Source organism: Melopsittacus undulatus, chromosome 6, assembly GCF_012275295.1.
Source record: "Melopsittacus undulatus isolate bMelUnd1 chromosome 6, bMelUnd1.mat.Z, whole genome shotgun sequence".
In the NCBI taxonomy this organism is placed as follows: domain Eukaryota; kingdom Metazoa; phylum Chordata; class Aves; order Psittaciformes; family Psittaculidae; genus Melopsittacus; species Melopsittacus undulatus.
The window spans coordinates 17,854,927-17,871,184 of record NC_047532.1 but is presented as its reverse complement, the minus strand read 5'-3'; positions in this window follow the sequence as shown (position 1 = coordinate 17,871,184).

The following is a 16,258-nucleotide window of genomic DNA, read 5'->3' as shown; positions in this document are numbered from 1 at the left end:
ATAAATAATATCCTCATTTTACTGCAGTTGCTGGTGTCAAGTTAGTGCCAAAGTCCAAGCAGTCATCAGTTTATATAACAGCAGTGAACGGCGAAGTTCAGGGGCAGGCTGTAAAGATCTGCATGTTGTCGCTGCTGTTTCCAGCCTTAATTGCCAGACTTGAAGACAGAAAGCAACATGGAGATAAGGCAAATAATCTCACTTTTATTGAGTGAGTTTGGCCTTGAGGATTGTCCACTCTACGGCTTCATCTAAAAGTCGATCTCTGAGAGACTTTGAAAGGCTTAATAAAACTGTGCAATGTATTTGGAAAATGAGTATGGACGTGCTGAAACACCCTCCAGTATATCCCACCATAAAAGATACGTATCAGGTTCCTTGTGTGGCATTTGAGGACTATAAACATGTTGCCATGATTTGCTATGTTTCCTGAGGGTTTACAGAAAAAGTGACTTTTTTTAGGGGACTGCCATATTGAGATTGACAATTTGACGTAAACCATGGCCCAGCATCCAATGTTCTGTTTAATGCAATTCTGTTTGTCAGCTGTAACCAATTATGCTTTTCATTGTGTTAAATGATACCAACATGGCTCCTTTCTACCAAGTTGTTGCTAATACCATTTTATGCACCTTCCATCCTGAGCCCTGTTGAAGGCAGTGTCATAGGTATGAGCTGCTGCTCTTCTCCCAGATGTGAGATATTGAGATCATCGTTGAATTTAGGATGTTAAGAAATCTTTTGCTGGGCTTAGAGAATGGGATCTTGAGGAAAGCACTGAGACCTGGAGCTGTGTATCCATAGAATAATCCTTTGTAACTAAAAATGGTATCTGAGATGCTTCTGGATGATTGTGCTGGTCCTGGCTCTTAATTGCAGTAGGAAACCTTAAACTGGAAACCAATCAAAGCTTTAATCTCATCTGCTTCTCCCTCCAACCCATATACACAAAGGCCATGAAAACCTTATTATGCATGGTCACCAGTGTGGTCCTGTATGGTTTCATAATGAAGTCCAAGACCTTAAAGGACCCTGGAGAGGGAGGGATGCGTATGCCTGTGGAGAGTAGTTTTTAGCAGAATACACTTCTATTGGGTGCCTGTTGGGTGTCATCTTCACATCCAAAGCTGTTTTCTTGCTGCCTTTTCCCCACAAAAAGGAACTGTTTTTGCTGTGGGGAAAGCTCAATATTTGGATTGGTTCACTTCAAGTGGCTTGTTTGTGAAGCTGTTAGTTAAGAAATCAGTATCTGTTTCTCTGCAGGTCCATGTCTGCCAGAGAGGCAGGTCATGGCAGCTGTAGGTCATCCACACAGTAGCTCCCACTGCCCTTTGTTTGCAGTAAGGCAGCTTCTTTGGGTGTGGTGGCAGGGTCTCGAGTGTGAAGGCAGCTGAGGCCTGGGCATGCTTCCATGGAGCATTTCAGGACTTTGATCTCACAGCATAGAAGTGGTCACCATGAGGATCCATCTCATCCAGGATTTTGTCGATAACTGAGGCTACAAATGGGTATGAACATAAGAGGAAAGGGCAGCAGGGCAAGCATGTATGATGTTTCCAAATACTCTGCATCCTCTAAGTACTCTCCATAGACCTCCTGAACTAGAGGAGGTTTAATCTTTAATAACCCTCAGTGTTTGGGTGCTTTCCTTTTTTTTCCCTTTCTTGAACTTGTGGGGTTCTCCCTTTAACCTGTATTATCTGTTAATTATAAATCCTGTGACAGAGTCTCACAGCTGAAGTTCAGGTTGCATTTGAACCACTCAACGTATTCCCTTGTGTTTGCTTTGAACCTGCCACAGGTTGGTTTTGTCTGATGCTCCCACTCTACAAATGCAATTCCAGTGCTAGAAGAGGTCATGAACAACTGCTTGTCCAACCCCAGGATTTTATACAACCAAATCGTGGTTCCTCTTGTGCACCTCTTTTACCAGCCAGAAACCTGCTTAGTCATTCCTTGTATCAAGACCATCAGCTATTTTATATTCCTTTTCTTGATCTTGGGAGAAACAGGCAGCAGGACCCCAGATCAAGTCCATGAGGCTCAGAAGCTTTCCATGAGGCAGTGGGTTTGGATATTAGGGCCTAGGGATGCTTCAGCTGGAAATGGGATACGAGCTGGAAAATGCTTCTAATTTTTGATCTTCAGATCTACCTTGAACACTGAGTGTAGATTTCCCCAAGGCAGCTGGATGGGTGCCTTCACCCTGATATTACTGCAGAGAGCCTTAGGCTATGGGACCAGACTTTTCCCAGTCTATCCAAGTAATCCTTGGAAAAGCTGGGAAGAAACCAAGTTAGCTCCACTCTGCAGCCAGGACTTTGCTTGTCATTGGAGTAAGTGAAAGTACTTCCTCCTTCATATCATAAATAAACCACTAAATCCAACTAGGAGAGAGGAAGCAGAAGAGCACTCTACAGAAGTGGTGTTGTTTCCTGGGATCATCTATCAGTTGGCTTCAAACCCAGGGTTTAGCTGCTGCTTGTTTAGAAACAAAGTCAGCCCTGCTACAGTGCCATAAACTCATAGAAAACTGGGAAGAGCCTTTGTGGTATGAGTGAGAGTTTTATTTCTGCTGTGTTTCCAGAAAATCCATGAAAAGCTTGGGTGAGTGACAGTGCAGTGATTATTTTTCATTTTTATCACTTTCCCGGTAGAAAATTATTTTCCTGCAAAGTAAATAACAGGAGAAAAAAGTTTGCAGGGAAAATTTACATTTTTTCCCATGAGGCTTTTGGTTTTATAAAGCTGAAAAACCACCCTTTACTTCCATTTTTTTGGCAACCAGCATCTTAGAAGGGCTGGTTTCTAGGAACATGACATTTTTGGCAGTATGGCATAACAAAAATCTTAAAACAAGGAGCAATTTTCTTTCTATTTAGGCAAAATCCCTCCCTTTTCTCATTTTGTCCGTATGTTTCACCAAGAAATATTCTTCAGCTGAGACCTGTGACAGGGAAGTTGCTACATTCCCATCATGGACTGTGTTCTTTGAGGCCCGCATTGCTGGCTGTGAAATGATGTTGCACATCCATTGACACCAGAAAAGCATGGCTGCCTCTACACACCAACAAATTAGTTTCCCAGGGAAGCAAACAGCCATGGGGTATGGTAGAGGTTGGTCTTTTGCTGCCCAAATTTCCTTGTAAGGAAGTGTCTGAGAGACCCTCATCTCCATCTAGAGTCAGATGAGCCCTGCAGGCAAGGTGAGATGTAGGTGGGTGAGATCTCTGCCCTGTGGATGCATCTGGAGTCATTCGTGTTGCACAGGTTGGAGGTTTGCCTGATGTGCAGTGGGTGCCTGCTCCTTGTTTCTCCCTGCCACTCCATGCCATCAACCAGCTGGGCTCTGTTGTTCCCTTCTGGCAGCTGTTGCAGGACTTCCAAGTGCTCTCAGGGAAAAAAGTAAGAAAATAAGTGGAATTTAGCCAATTGTGACTTGTAACAGACCCTTAGCTGAAAGCTGATTTTATGGATAATGGATGTTGCTTTAAAGATTACTGCTGGAAGCTGATGCTTGCCCATAAAAACCGTCAAGATTACACTTTATGATGATAATGCTTTGTTCCTCTGAAAGTATCCTTCAGCTCATTTCTCCTAGAGCTTTGCAAATGTTCATTTACGCTTTGAACAATTCTGTGAAGGTGTTTTTTTTTTTTTTCTTTTAAACAGCAGATTGACCCAAACTGAGATATTCTGATGTATGGATGCTGACTTTCAAGACCTGCAAGGGAGCTTATGGCAGAGCTGGGAGCTGAACAATTCCTTCTTCCTCCCTCACCTCTCAACTGCACCAGTTCTGCCTTTGGAGGGTGTCATTTGTTGTGGGAAGGCAGTTGGGTATTGCCCATATATGTGACCTGTGTTTCTCTCCTGTCATGGTTTACATTTCTCTCCTTCCTTTTCCCTTCTGCTTCTTTACTCCTCTTTTACTGTACGGAAAGGAAAATGGAGAAAATGGTGTATAAGGGGCTGGTTATCTTACTGGAAAATTTGCTCTCTGCATCTTGACTGGACAATAGAAAGGATGAGAAGCTTGAGTGATCACTGGGAAGACACAGGGGAGAAAAGCTTTCTGTTGGGAAGACAAGTGAAACTGTGGCTTGTGTAGCCTGGAGTCTCCAGTCTAGGAGGACCCTGAAAGCAGATATCCATCATGTGCTGCTTGCCTGCACTCAAAGGGGTAGATGAGACATGTTCTGAAGTGTCCAGATACAAGCATATGAGGGAGGTGAGGGTGTGTAAAACGTTACCTCTCTTCTGCCAGCAGGGGACGCATTTTGAGGCTGGTAGTCTGGTTTTCAGGTGGAGGAAAAAAGTATCATTGATATATAGGTTTCTAGAGGAATTTTGCTTATTTGGTGTGTTGCAAAACAACTGTTAAATGGAAATGATTGAAGCCAGTCGACAAGAAGTAAAACCATCAACAAAGAACAACCTTCCTCCCAAATCTTAGTTTGGGTTGAACCTCTGGTTCCTGGGAAGCAGTTTGGCTCTGCAGAAAATGGTAGGGATTCATGGACTCCCAGCTTGCTAGGTCTGTTCCCAGAGCTACAGCAGCCTGGCATGTCTTTGCACTTTGCCTATCACCGTATGTCATGGTGTTAGCTTATGGTACAGTTCTGGCCCACAAGTGCCCAATCTCCACGGGTTTACCATGCCCAATTTACCATGGGGTAAAAGTCTCTCCCAGAGGAAAATGTCCAGCCCCCTGGTTGTCTGTTTCCTAATGGCAATTGCTCTGAACCACCAAGTTAGAGGGCCAAATTCAAGCTAAGCAGCTGGATTAATCTGGCATAATCTCATATTTCCTTTGGAAGTGGTGGTCCTACCTTTTCCTCATACTGAGTGTCTGCTCCAGTCCCTCGCCTTGTATATGGAAACTTCTGTGCTTATTCAGGTTAGGGACCTGACCCAGCTGAATAATAATCCAAGATGAAAACAAATCCCACAGAAAAGTTAGTTTGAAGGGACTGCAGATCCAGTAGCATCCTATCTTCTGTCTGTTTCTCCCAGCAGTCCTGGCTGGGCTGTCATGCTTGGTGCTAGGTATTTGAGCAAAACACAACTCTGATGAGCTCAATGAGACTTGAGAGCATGGGGAACAGCAAAACACCACCCTTTCCACCTGCCTGCCACCATTCTTAGCACTGTGGGTCTCAAACAGTTGGCAAAAGAATTTAAGTTACATGATCTCTGCCCAGAGCTTGGATTGCTGGGCTGGAATGTCCATATTCACCTAACAAGCTGGGCTTTCTGAGCCCTATTCCAACAAGTTAATCATTAAGCTACACTTCATACGCTTTTGGCCAAGCACTACACAGCTGAAATCCCATCTGAATCCTTCTGCCAGTTTGTGTGACCCCTCTGAAGACCCAAAAGCAACCTGCAAGAAACCCTGAGGTGCAGAGACATCGGCAGAGTTTAGTCTTTATCACCGTAGGCCTTTTACTCTTAGCCAAACAGACAGGAAAAACATAGGAAAAACAATATATGACTGATCACATCTACAACCCCTCAGTGACTCATAAGAGGAAGTGGAAAAGCTCCAGCTACACATTCAGAGCAGCTTCACCCTGTTCCTGCCGGAGCCCAGGAGAGCACTTAGCTTGGGGAACAAAGGGGTGACATTGTTCTCTGAGCAAGTCTGGGGCCTGTGTTGGGATGCTTCTACCCATGGCATGTTCCAGGGAAAGCTGCTACTTCATACATATAAAAGTGTCCCAGGCTGGCCATCAGTAACTTGAGCTGATGGCCTGGAAAAATCCACCACTAGTGACTGGGCATGGCCATAAGGCTAAGACTCAGGCTACCAGGCCAGCTGGGATGGTCCTGCCATCAGCACCATTAGTTCTCAAGATCATCCCCATTGATCCTGGACTTCCTTCTATTTTCCTTCTCAAAGCAGCCTTGGAAAGGGAGGTCCCTGTGCTGTGGCAGGCAGTGCTGTGAAGCTCTCCTTGTCCTTCTTTGCCAAACTCTCTTTGGGTTTGAATTCTGTTTGAATTAGTTTTGCATAGCTGCACAGTGTACAAGTAAATATTCAGCAGTGTAGTTTGTGGGACTAATGAAGTAATGTGACACTCCATCCTCCCTCTCTGCTGTAAACTTTGTACAGCAGGAGGCAGAGGGAGTGTGTGTGTAGTATGCTCTTATGAGCATAAATAATGAATGAGCAGGAGTGTATCTGCTATGCTTTCATTGTATTTTGGTGGTCTAAAGGGTTTGAATTAGCACTGATTGTCTTTTTTCTTTGTCTTCTGTTCCATCTTCTAGTAATGATTATATTCTTGGAAAGGGGTTTTCCGTTTCCTTGGTATCTTTTATCACCCACAGTGCACATGTAAGCAAAGAGCACTAATCAGAGGATCAACCAGAGAACAGCATAAATCAGGCAATCCGGAAGAAACTGCTTATTTGTCAAAGGAGTTGCTTCTGTGCTTGCAAAGATGGAGCCTTGCTGGAGACCTCTGAAAATAATATCTGTTAATGAAGCGTGGAAATACATGGCAAAGTATGGGCTTTTCTGCAGCACCTGTGATCTGTAGAGCGCATAGGAAAATCTTTGTTTGCCTCTTAAAACAAACTCCTTATTTGAGAGAAACTCTGTTTTTAGTGAGATAAATGCTTTTCTTGTTCAGACACATGGTAGAAATGTTTCTGAGCAATCTTCTCCCCCCTCTTCTTTCTTTTACTAAAAATAAGCTGTGACTCTCAAATCATCTGCCCCCAATTTACTCCTGTGTGACCCTAAGACCCTGATCTGTCAGATCTGTCCACATCTGTGCCCACCACCGAAGAATGTGGCAGATTCAACACAACATATGGCTGGAGCTGTGCATATGATATTCATGGGAAATGGAAGAAGCTTCACCATTTCCTTCGTACCAAACACCTCCTTGAGCTATTTGTACCCCACGCTTGCAGAGATTCCAGGGTTTCGCTCTGCCATGAATTATGCTCAGCAGCCATTGAAGTTTCAGTGCAACTGTTTGCAGATGCCTTTCTAGGGATTTATTTAAGACATACTTTAGCTGCTGAGTTTTCCTAGGAAATAAATGAGCTTAGAAAACAAGGCATGTTTTCAAGCCGTGACACCATACCAAGGATGTGGCAAGACCCTTCTGGTTAGAGAATTCATTTTGCATGCTATGAGGTTTAACTTATTTCCCTTTAAATCCTCACTTTCTCTTCTCTGCTACTTTGGATGAGGGGTAGAAAATCCTAGAGACTTATGCTTTTGCAAGGCTACAGTTCAAGCCAGGATAGAAAAGTAACTTAGTGTAGTGTGTTTCAAGCTTGGTGCTACCTGACCCATGATGCTGGCTGTGACTTTCAGAATCCGGCATCACAAAAATACCAACAAGCTTTGAAATCTGCAGGTGCTGCTCTGCTTCTCTGAGTTGCCCCTTTTGGGGTATCTGAGCATAGTTTAAGCCTTTCTTAAGCTAGCAGTGACTGGGGTGAGCCCTGAGGCAGGTCAGCACATCATTACACCTTCTCACTCACCACTGAGCCCAGGTAAAGGTGTGCTGAGTCCATCTCAGACCCAAGCCAGACCACATCTTCAACCTCTGCAAAAAGAGCTGAGAATAAGGCACTTTGGCTCATGCTCCTCTCATTTGAAGGGCACACATGTTGCTGTTCATTGTAACTCAGCTGACACTGTGAATATGTGGGAATTCAGATGTGTGTTAAACTTGGGGTGCAAGGAAGCTTTTTACCAGTTTCCCAAGAAGGGTTGTAGTGCAACTGCATCCACACTAAGGGCTGTCATGAGTAGAAGAGTATTGGTTTAAAAAAGCTCCTTATTTCCAGTGGAAGCAGGTTTAGTGCTACAAAAGTTGTGCAGCCTAAACTCTACAAAGAAAGGGTCAGGAGTGTGCAAGTCTGTAATCCCAGAACAGAGAACTGTTTTGCACTTTGTTTAGGCAAGTTTGGTGTAATTCACGGTTCTCATTTATTCTCCCTGTGGGAGAAAAAAGCCTTGTATAGTTACAACTAATACCTTAAAATAGCAAAGTATGACTTAACAATGTATTTTTTTCAGCTTTATTTTAGTAAATGAGAAAGGTAATGCTGCCAGGAAAAGTGGGATAAAACTGTGTCAAACCATGCCTCAGTTCTGCAGGCTGCCTCTTAGGAAGAATGCAAATTGCTTCTTAATTGTTGACAAAACAAATGGTTTTGCAGATTTTAGGTGGGAGGGAGGCTCCAAGTGTAACTCTTTTGGTCTCTCTTGGAATATGTAAGAGGTGCTAGAGTGTCCAAACCAATGGTGTTTTATGGATAAAGGCAAACTCAGCCTGCGACGTGGATGATTTACACAATATAAGGCTGGATGTAGGTCTGGCTGTGAAGGTTTTGTATGGCTGATACCAGCCCTGAGCAGAGAAATCTGGATATCAGGTCCAGACACCATCTCCACCCAGGAGTGAGGGCTGAGGGATGTGATCATGTGCAGCTCCCGAGGCTCACCTCCTCCCAGGAGGGCTCTGGGTGGATTTTTTAAGGAAGGTTCAGATGTGCCTCACTGCTGCTCTGTTCCTCAGATGAGATGGGCCTCTGGGCATAGGCTTACCATGTCCCAGCCCTTGCCTGCTTTGTTTGTACGCTGCTCTCCGAGCAGAGATAATGGGACTGATCCAAAGCCAGCTCCGAGGCAATCACAAGTCTTTCTTTTGTCTTCATTGGGGTTTGGATCAGGCCCAAAGCTCATAAGCAGTTTTCCACCAAGAGTTCCCAGCACTTATGTCAGTCACTGGCAAAAAGGGAAGGGATAAATCCAGCATCGGCTGCTTCAGATGCCAGGCGCATTCTGTATGTGTGTGTGTCACAGGGGGTATATATACTCAGAGAGTCCGTCTTGATTCCTCTGAAATTACATGACAGCTTGCAAAGGGCAGGCTCTACCGGTCTGATTCCAGGACAGCCTCATCTGCTGGAGAAGAGCTGAAATGTTTTGCACGGTGCCCAAGAAAGCCTATTTGGAAGCAGCTGCCTGGGCATGGGGAAGGAGCTGGGGTGGCTGCCTGATTGGGCTGTATTTCATCAGCATCCAGAATGAGAAGGTAAGCCAGGCGAGATGATGCTTCTCCTCCCATAGGGCTCCCTGTGCTCTTCCTAACCTAGTCTCTTTCTTTACAGGGCACTAAAACTGCTTTAGATCCTAGGGCTGGTGGTGTGTGAGGGGCACCCACATCAGTGGGAATCTCCTGTCAGCCTTCTTTGGACAGCATCTTGGGTGTGTTTGAAGACCGGGTGTTCATTGAACACCAACCTTAGCCAGCTCCAACTGTGTGCAGGGGGAAGAGCTGTGGGGGGGATGAAGAGGGAGAGGGGAAGGTGTTTTTCTTAGGAAGGAGGCAAGCAGAAATAGACACCCCTTGTCATTTTCTTTGGCAGGCAAGGGGAGTTTTGGTAGGACTAGAGGTCAGAGGAGCTAGATCTTTGCCTGGGTCTTTCATTGTTGTTTTTGTCAATGCAATTGTTTTAATCCCCCCTTCCTGGGGGAGACGGGAGCCCTCCTGCCCCCTCGCTGTGCCGGGAGCAGGGCAGGAGCTCTGCTGTCACCTGCAGAGCTGATTTCAGAGCAAGGTGCGGGCAGCTGGGATTTCCTGATGCAAAATGCAGCAGGAAAGCTGGGCTCCGCAGGCCAAGGAATTAATGACACTGTTAGGGGGGAATTTGAGTTTCCACATCAGTAAGAAAGGGAACTGGATACCCGAGGCAATAGACCAAAGTCAAGCTATAAAGTAATTACATTTCTCCCCGCGTTTCATGTGTTTGTTTAATTTTAGTGTTTAAAGGGAAAGGTTTCCTGTGAGCACTGTGCCAGCAACTCTAAAAAATAATTGTGTGTCTTTCTTTAACATATATTCTGGCAAAAATGTTCTGCCTGTATTTTTGGCAGAGGCTTTTGCTTTATCATTAGACTGTGGTCTAAGTTGAGGCTGGTAGGATGGCAAAGTCACCACTTCTGGGGTGTCACCTCTTCTCTCATCCTACAGTTGAAGGACTCTGGGGCAGTTTGGTAGTCTGTGCTGTGCTAATCCCAGTTCCTCCCTACAGAAGGCAAGGGGAGTTTGCACAGCCATCTTTTGGCATTGCTGCTTGCCTGGCTGGACTGAAGAGTGAAAACTGCAAACACTTAAACCAAAGCTTGTGAAGATGCTAGGCCACCACTTTCCTTTCCACTCTCACCCTGTTTTTGGGTTGAGCCAGTGCTGCAGCTGGCTCAGGATGCTGGGGACAGTCCCTCCTGAAATGTGTTGAATGTGAAGTGAGGAAACCCTGATCCCGCACAGGGGTTCCTGCAGCAGGAGCTGCTTCCAGCACCTGCACTGCAGATAGTGAGAGAAGGGAGCACAAAGAGGTGCTGATGCTCACTGGCATCACCTAGGTGCACCTTGCAGGCTCCTGAGTGCCTGACTTGGAAACTGGCTCCATAAAACTCCCAGTTCCCCTCTTATGCTCTTTGCCAGCATAGGTAAGCTGTGCACTGCCCACACACGCTCTATGCTGCGATGCAAACCCACCATGCACCTTGAAGGGAGGATGAGGTTTTCTCTAAGTTTTGCATGAGGTTTTTTGTTACTTTCTATGAATGATGGTCTGTGAGGGGCTGTGATGGCAGGACAACAACCCAACTCACTGCAGGACCTTGTCTTGCCAAAGCAACATCTTTGTCAGGGCACTTTTCAGTGGCACCCCTTTCTACCTTGTGCTGCTGGAGCAGACCTTGCTGTGGTTGCGTGTGACACTCTGGGAGATATTTACTTTGCTGCTAAATGTTCTATAAACCCTGTCACTTTGCTTTTAGGTAGAGCTTCTCTTCACAAGGTGGTGACAACCGCAGCCTGATGCTCAATGACATCAGGTAAACCACCCCAAGTTGCCATTTGGTACATCTGAATGAAGCTTCAGCCCCTGGTAGAAGGAAGGAAACATGTGCCTGAAGCAGACTATGGCTGGGGATGGGTCAGGTCCTCTCTCAGCTTGTTGTAATGAGAAGCATGTCATCTGCATAGCTTGCAAGGTGAGCGATTCCTATTCTCATATGCAAAGCCATGCACAAATCCCACCACATTGGAAATACACTGATATGCTGCACATGTTAACACAACCTTCAGTGAGCTGGGTAGCAGAGGGAAAAGGACATTAAATGGGGAAAAGGTCATTAAATGAGGAAAATAAAAGGAATATGGTAGAAAGTGCTCATACTTTAATGCAAGGGTCACTTGTTTTGTTGGTTTGAGGTGGTTTTGTTGGTTTTTGTTGCTTTGGTTTTTTTTAGGTTAGAGTTACCTTTAATTTGGTGTAACAGCTAGCAAAACAGGAGAAAACATATGCAGGGGTATAATGAAACGGAACCATTGCAAAAGCACGTGGTTGGGTAGAATGACATGGAAAAATGGCACAGCTGTTGTCACGCTCGCTGTTAGTATTTGTAGAACAAGCTGAAGATGTGAGTTACTGTGCAGAGCCCTGTGCACAGAGTGATCCAGCCCACATCTTATTTACAGTAGTCTAATTCTTTGTAGCCCAGGAAGGAGCAAGTGGTTTTGTTTCATGGTCAATTCAGTATGGATGGAGAGGCTTGTACCAGCATCTTGGAAGATGGAAATCCTGTACTTGTAGAGCTGCATGGTTAATTGGGGATATTTGGGGATATAAGGAAGCTGCTTAATTCATGGAACTGAAATAACTTGATAAGATTTAGAGCCAGTCACTTCTCACAGCTAAACCCACACACCAGCAGCTCTGTGGGACCCCTGTGCAGCTGGGAGATGTGTAAAAGTCTTCCTTGAGAGTGAGAATGCTCATCTAAAACAGGGAGCAGCAGAGACACTGTGTAATGCAAAACTGGCTGTCACGCCTGCTTCTGCATAGAATTGCAGATAATCTCGAAGTGCTATTGAGATAATTGGGATAGACTGAACCAGAATGTATTGCTAAACGTATGGCTTCCTGTTTCTGGTGTAACTGCAGATACCTCTGTCAGACTGATCTGGAACCAAGGAGAACTGCAAGATTACCACAGTCTTTGAGCACAGGCAACCAGTATTAATTAACCTGCTGCCTCCAGAATAAATTAGAGATGCATTTGTCCTGCCAAAATATTTTGTTACTGAATATTGACTTTGCTGAATATATTTAGTGACTATAGTGAATCTTGTTTCTTTCCGTGCCCTGCTCCTGATACTGTGGGTTTTTTTTCCTACAAAAGCAGAATTTTTAGGGTTTTTCAAATATCATTTGCCAGAAGATGCAAGTGAGAAGCTGGTTGAGCTGCCTGCTTGGTGTTTCAACCATGTCCCAGGATATTTGAGCTATGATTTTGGAGAGGGTGAGGAGAGGAGGCAAAAGAGAGAAGATCCATGTCTCACAGTGTTGTACTAACATAATTACAAGTGATGGGAGAGTGGAGAGGCTCAGATTCATGTAGACTTGTGCCAAAAAACCTTGAGAAGTGAAACTAGGTATGTAAGGTGATTATGGTGTATTGCTTAGGGAATTACTGGGAACCTCTAATAGCATGCAGAGATATTTTTGTGTGTTAAATCTTAGCAATAGAGAATCTGATTATTCATTAATGTGCTAGTTCTTTTTCTCACATAGCTACTCAGTCCATTCTGTTAGAAAGTCCATGATGAGGTTGGTTTTGTGTGGTTGTGCTATAGAAATTGGTTTCACCATCTCTCCTGGTTTGTTAAGGGCAGAGAGAAATGGTTTCCTGAAGGTGTTGAGAGTATACAAAAACGTTTTAATGCCTCTTCTATTTTAAGATGTGCAGTTCCCTTAAATCATGTTTTAAGTAATGACTAGTGCAAATAGATGCAAAGCAGGTGTCTCATGCAGTAACAAGCCTGTCTCCCTTGAAAGCTTTGACACTAGGACATGAAAAAACACATGGGTTTTCCATGACAGAAAAGTGTAAAACTAGGAACAAAACCTGCTGCAATGAGCCTTCAGCAGCACTGTGACAGTGAAATCATAGTTTTCTCTTCTTGGTATGGTCCTCTGTCAATAAAGCCTTTCTGATTTTTTCTTTCCTCTCTTCTTGGTCAATTATCACTCTTTGGAATTTAAGATAATTCCTGATCTCATGTCTAGACAGTGTGGTTTAATTTTCTGACATGAAAGGAGTTTTCTGGCTGTTCATCATGTTATTTTGCTGTAGTCATGAGCTTTGCTGTACTCACAGGGAAGGTACATTGTGTCTGCAGCTGAATTCGCTCAGGATGTATCTGTGCTGGGTAATGCTGCTGGAGATATGGGAGACCAAGCCCACGGCTGTGTCAAATACATCCCAAAACCAGAAACCTACAATTCCTGCTGCTCAAGGTTAGAAGGAACAGTGTTTCTTAAGGGCCAAAACATTTCCTTGATATCGTATTGTTATAATCACACAATGATATTTTTGGGAACTGATTTCTAGCCAGAGAGTCTCTGGATGACAGTGGTGTGAAAGTTTTGAGAGCAAACTTTGATTTACCACTGCAGTTTGCTACACCTTGTACATACCATTGTCATACTGAAAATTATGGCATTTTCTAATCTATCTCTGCCCTCTCACTACATCTTCCTGCTGTGCCTTTTTAGCCTGTCAGCTGTTTCAGGAAGTGGTTGATATAGCAGTGAGATGTTTTGCTGTTTGGTATCTTGATCTGTTGGAGAGGTCTGGATGCTCCAGAAATGATAACAGGCACAAACTGTTTTACATGAGAAACTGAAGCCTTGAAACATGAGAATTAAGACCATATCTGTTGCCTTCGTCAACTTCCTTGTGAATATGCTTTATCTGTGCTATATCATTGCCAAATTGCCCTGCCTCATTTTTCTGCCTGCTCCCAACTCCCTGATGTCATAGCAAATGTCTCTCCAATCTCAGTCTCCCCCCCCCCCAGGTGCTTGCTCATGGCTTCTCCTTGTTCCTTGCTCCATTTCTCCTGCTTTACAGTTCTGCTGCTTTGGGCCACGAGGGACTCCGGGGGGACCTCATGGGCTGTAATGACAAGGATGGTTTTCTGGCTCTCTCTTCTTGTGCCCGGGCTCACAACCATGTCCAGCAGCCAAGAAGGGAATTGTAGCAAGGAAAGTCCTAAGTAAGCCCCAGAAGCCCTAAAATGGAGTAAGATCAAGGCAGACAGAATCTGTAGAGGTTTTTCTTCCAGAGGCTAATAAATCTTCAGTGGGATATTTTCAAAGGCTTTTCACTTTGCCAGATTTGAATGCAAAAGGCACATCCCTCTTCCCAGGGTGACACCAAATTTCCAGTCCCCTTTCCAGAGGATGGAGGCGTGAGAGAGTCTCCAAGAAAATAATTGTTAGAATTTGTTTTTACATCGACTAAGCACTTTTCTCTAATCTTGGGTTGGAAAACTGCCAGGCGTTCCCCCCCCCTCCACCCTCCTTGTAATTTCCTAGAAAATGCTGCTGGAGGCAGACACCTGGCAAAGGAGAATTTCAGCCCCAATGGTTTTAATGCTGTGAATAAAACTGGGAACAGGAACTCCTGATGGCACATGTTAGGGTATCTCTACTGAGTGCTAACAGCCTTCTGGCATCCCAGCACTGTGCTGCACCATACCTCCCACCAGCCTGAACTCAGGACCTTGTGCTAGAAAATGCATTACTTGTCGTTTTGAGCAGAACAAATGGGAGATGTAAAAACCACTTTGTATGCTCAGGGAGCATCAGGCGTGAGCACAGATAGAACCACGGCAAGGGCTCCGTGCTTGTGCTTCAAGGTAAACCCACCAGCGTGCGCCTCCTTCTTGCAAATGCCATACAGTGTTTTTTACTCTCTGCTGGAAGAAAAAGCTGCCCTAAGAAAAGCAGAATGAGGGCTGATGTTTTGAAAGGTGTCCAAGAGTAACAAAACTCAACTCTCCAGGGCTGAGTTTCGCCTCTTGTGTTTCTCAACCAGGGTGGTTGAATGTGTTACAGACCTATCAGAAATTTTGCTACAAATGCACAAATATTAATCTACTGCCATTTCCTTTGCTTTCTTAAACATGAATGAGGATTTTTGTCTCTTTCTCCCTCCATAAATTGTTCATGGTCAGAGGGGGCATGTTCCGTGTCAAAGTCTTGACCGCCAGGATCAAACAAAAAACCCTTGTGAACTCAAAAGTGGAGACAAATAAATGACTATTGCGTTTTTCCCCCCCCTTTTGCCTGGAGTTAAACCTTTTCTCTGTCAACAATATTGACTTTGTTCACTTGGAAGGAAACAGAGTGAGAGAGAGAGAGGGAGATTTCTCTAGATGCTGCACAGAAAAAAACATTTTGGAAAGAGGAATGAAAAAAGACAGAGGTTACAGGAAATGGTAGACATTTTTTTGTTGAATTAAACCATTAGGAGTGACCCAAAAACCAACGGGAAAGAAAGGAAACAACTGGATACATTTAGGTCACAAGAACCAGCCAAACGGGGAGCTGAAACCAATTATCATAAATGAATGTTTCTCTTTTATTCATGACCACCGTGTATGCTCCCATGATGCTCTTTGTCTTATTATAAAAACAGATGAAACTATTTCGTTTTGTTCTTATACTTATTAGCTAATGCAACTTTTGGGCAATTTATCAAACACTAACACATGTTGTGATTAATAAGCTCAGAATTAATCACGGCTAAAGCCCCTTAAAAACCAGAGGATGCCAGATCCTTCTTAAATATACGTTTGCGCAGGATTATGTAACTTAAGCAGTGACATCCAGTTATGATGCATATTCATGCATTTTACACGCCGAAAGATCCTTGAAACCATATGTTCAGACAAGCTATAATTACAGTAACTTCTATTTCTGTGGGGCATTGCCCTGTAGCATGGGCAGAACAAGCCCTGATTACCGTAGACAGGAGGTGGTGCACAGAACCCATTCCCCCATCGTCACCAGGGCAGGGGAGCAGTATTTGGGGTTTGGACTATTGCTTCTGGGCTTCAAAGGGGTGACGTTATAATAGCTGTGGACCAACCAGGGTTAAAAATCCTCACTGCTCCTTCTTGGACTCCTTCCCAGGGGTCTTGCTGCCCCCTTGAATCTGAGTACATCAGGGGGAGCAAAATGCCATTAAACCTGGCCACAACAGCTCAGCATCTTCCTTGTTCCCACTAACCCAGTGCAGCCTCTAATGAGCCATAACTGGCTCTTAAGTGCCCCTAACCACTTCACTGAGGTTAGAATAAATTTCTAAATGGGGATGAAGAAAGGCAGAGGCAGCAGCATGTCCTCCAGCTCACTGAGG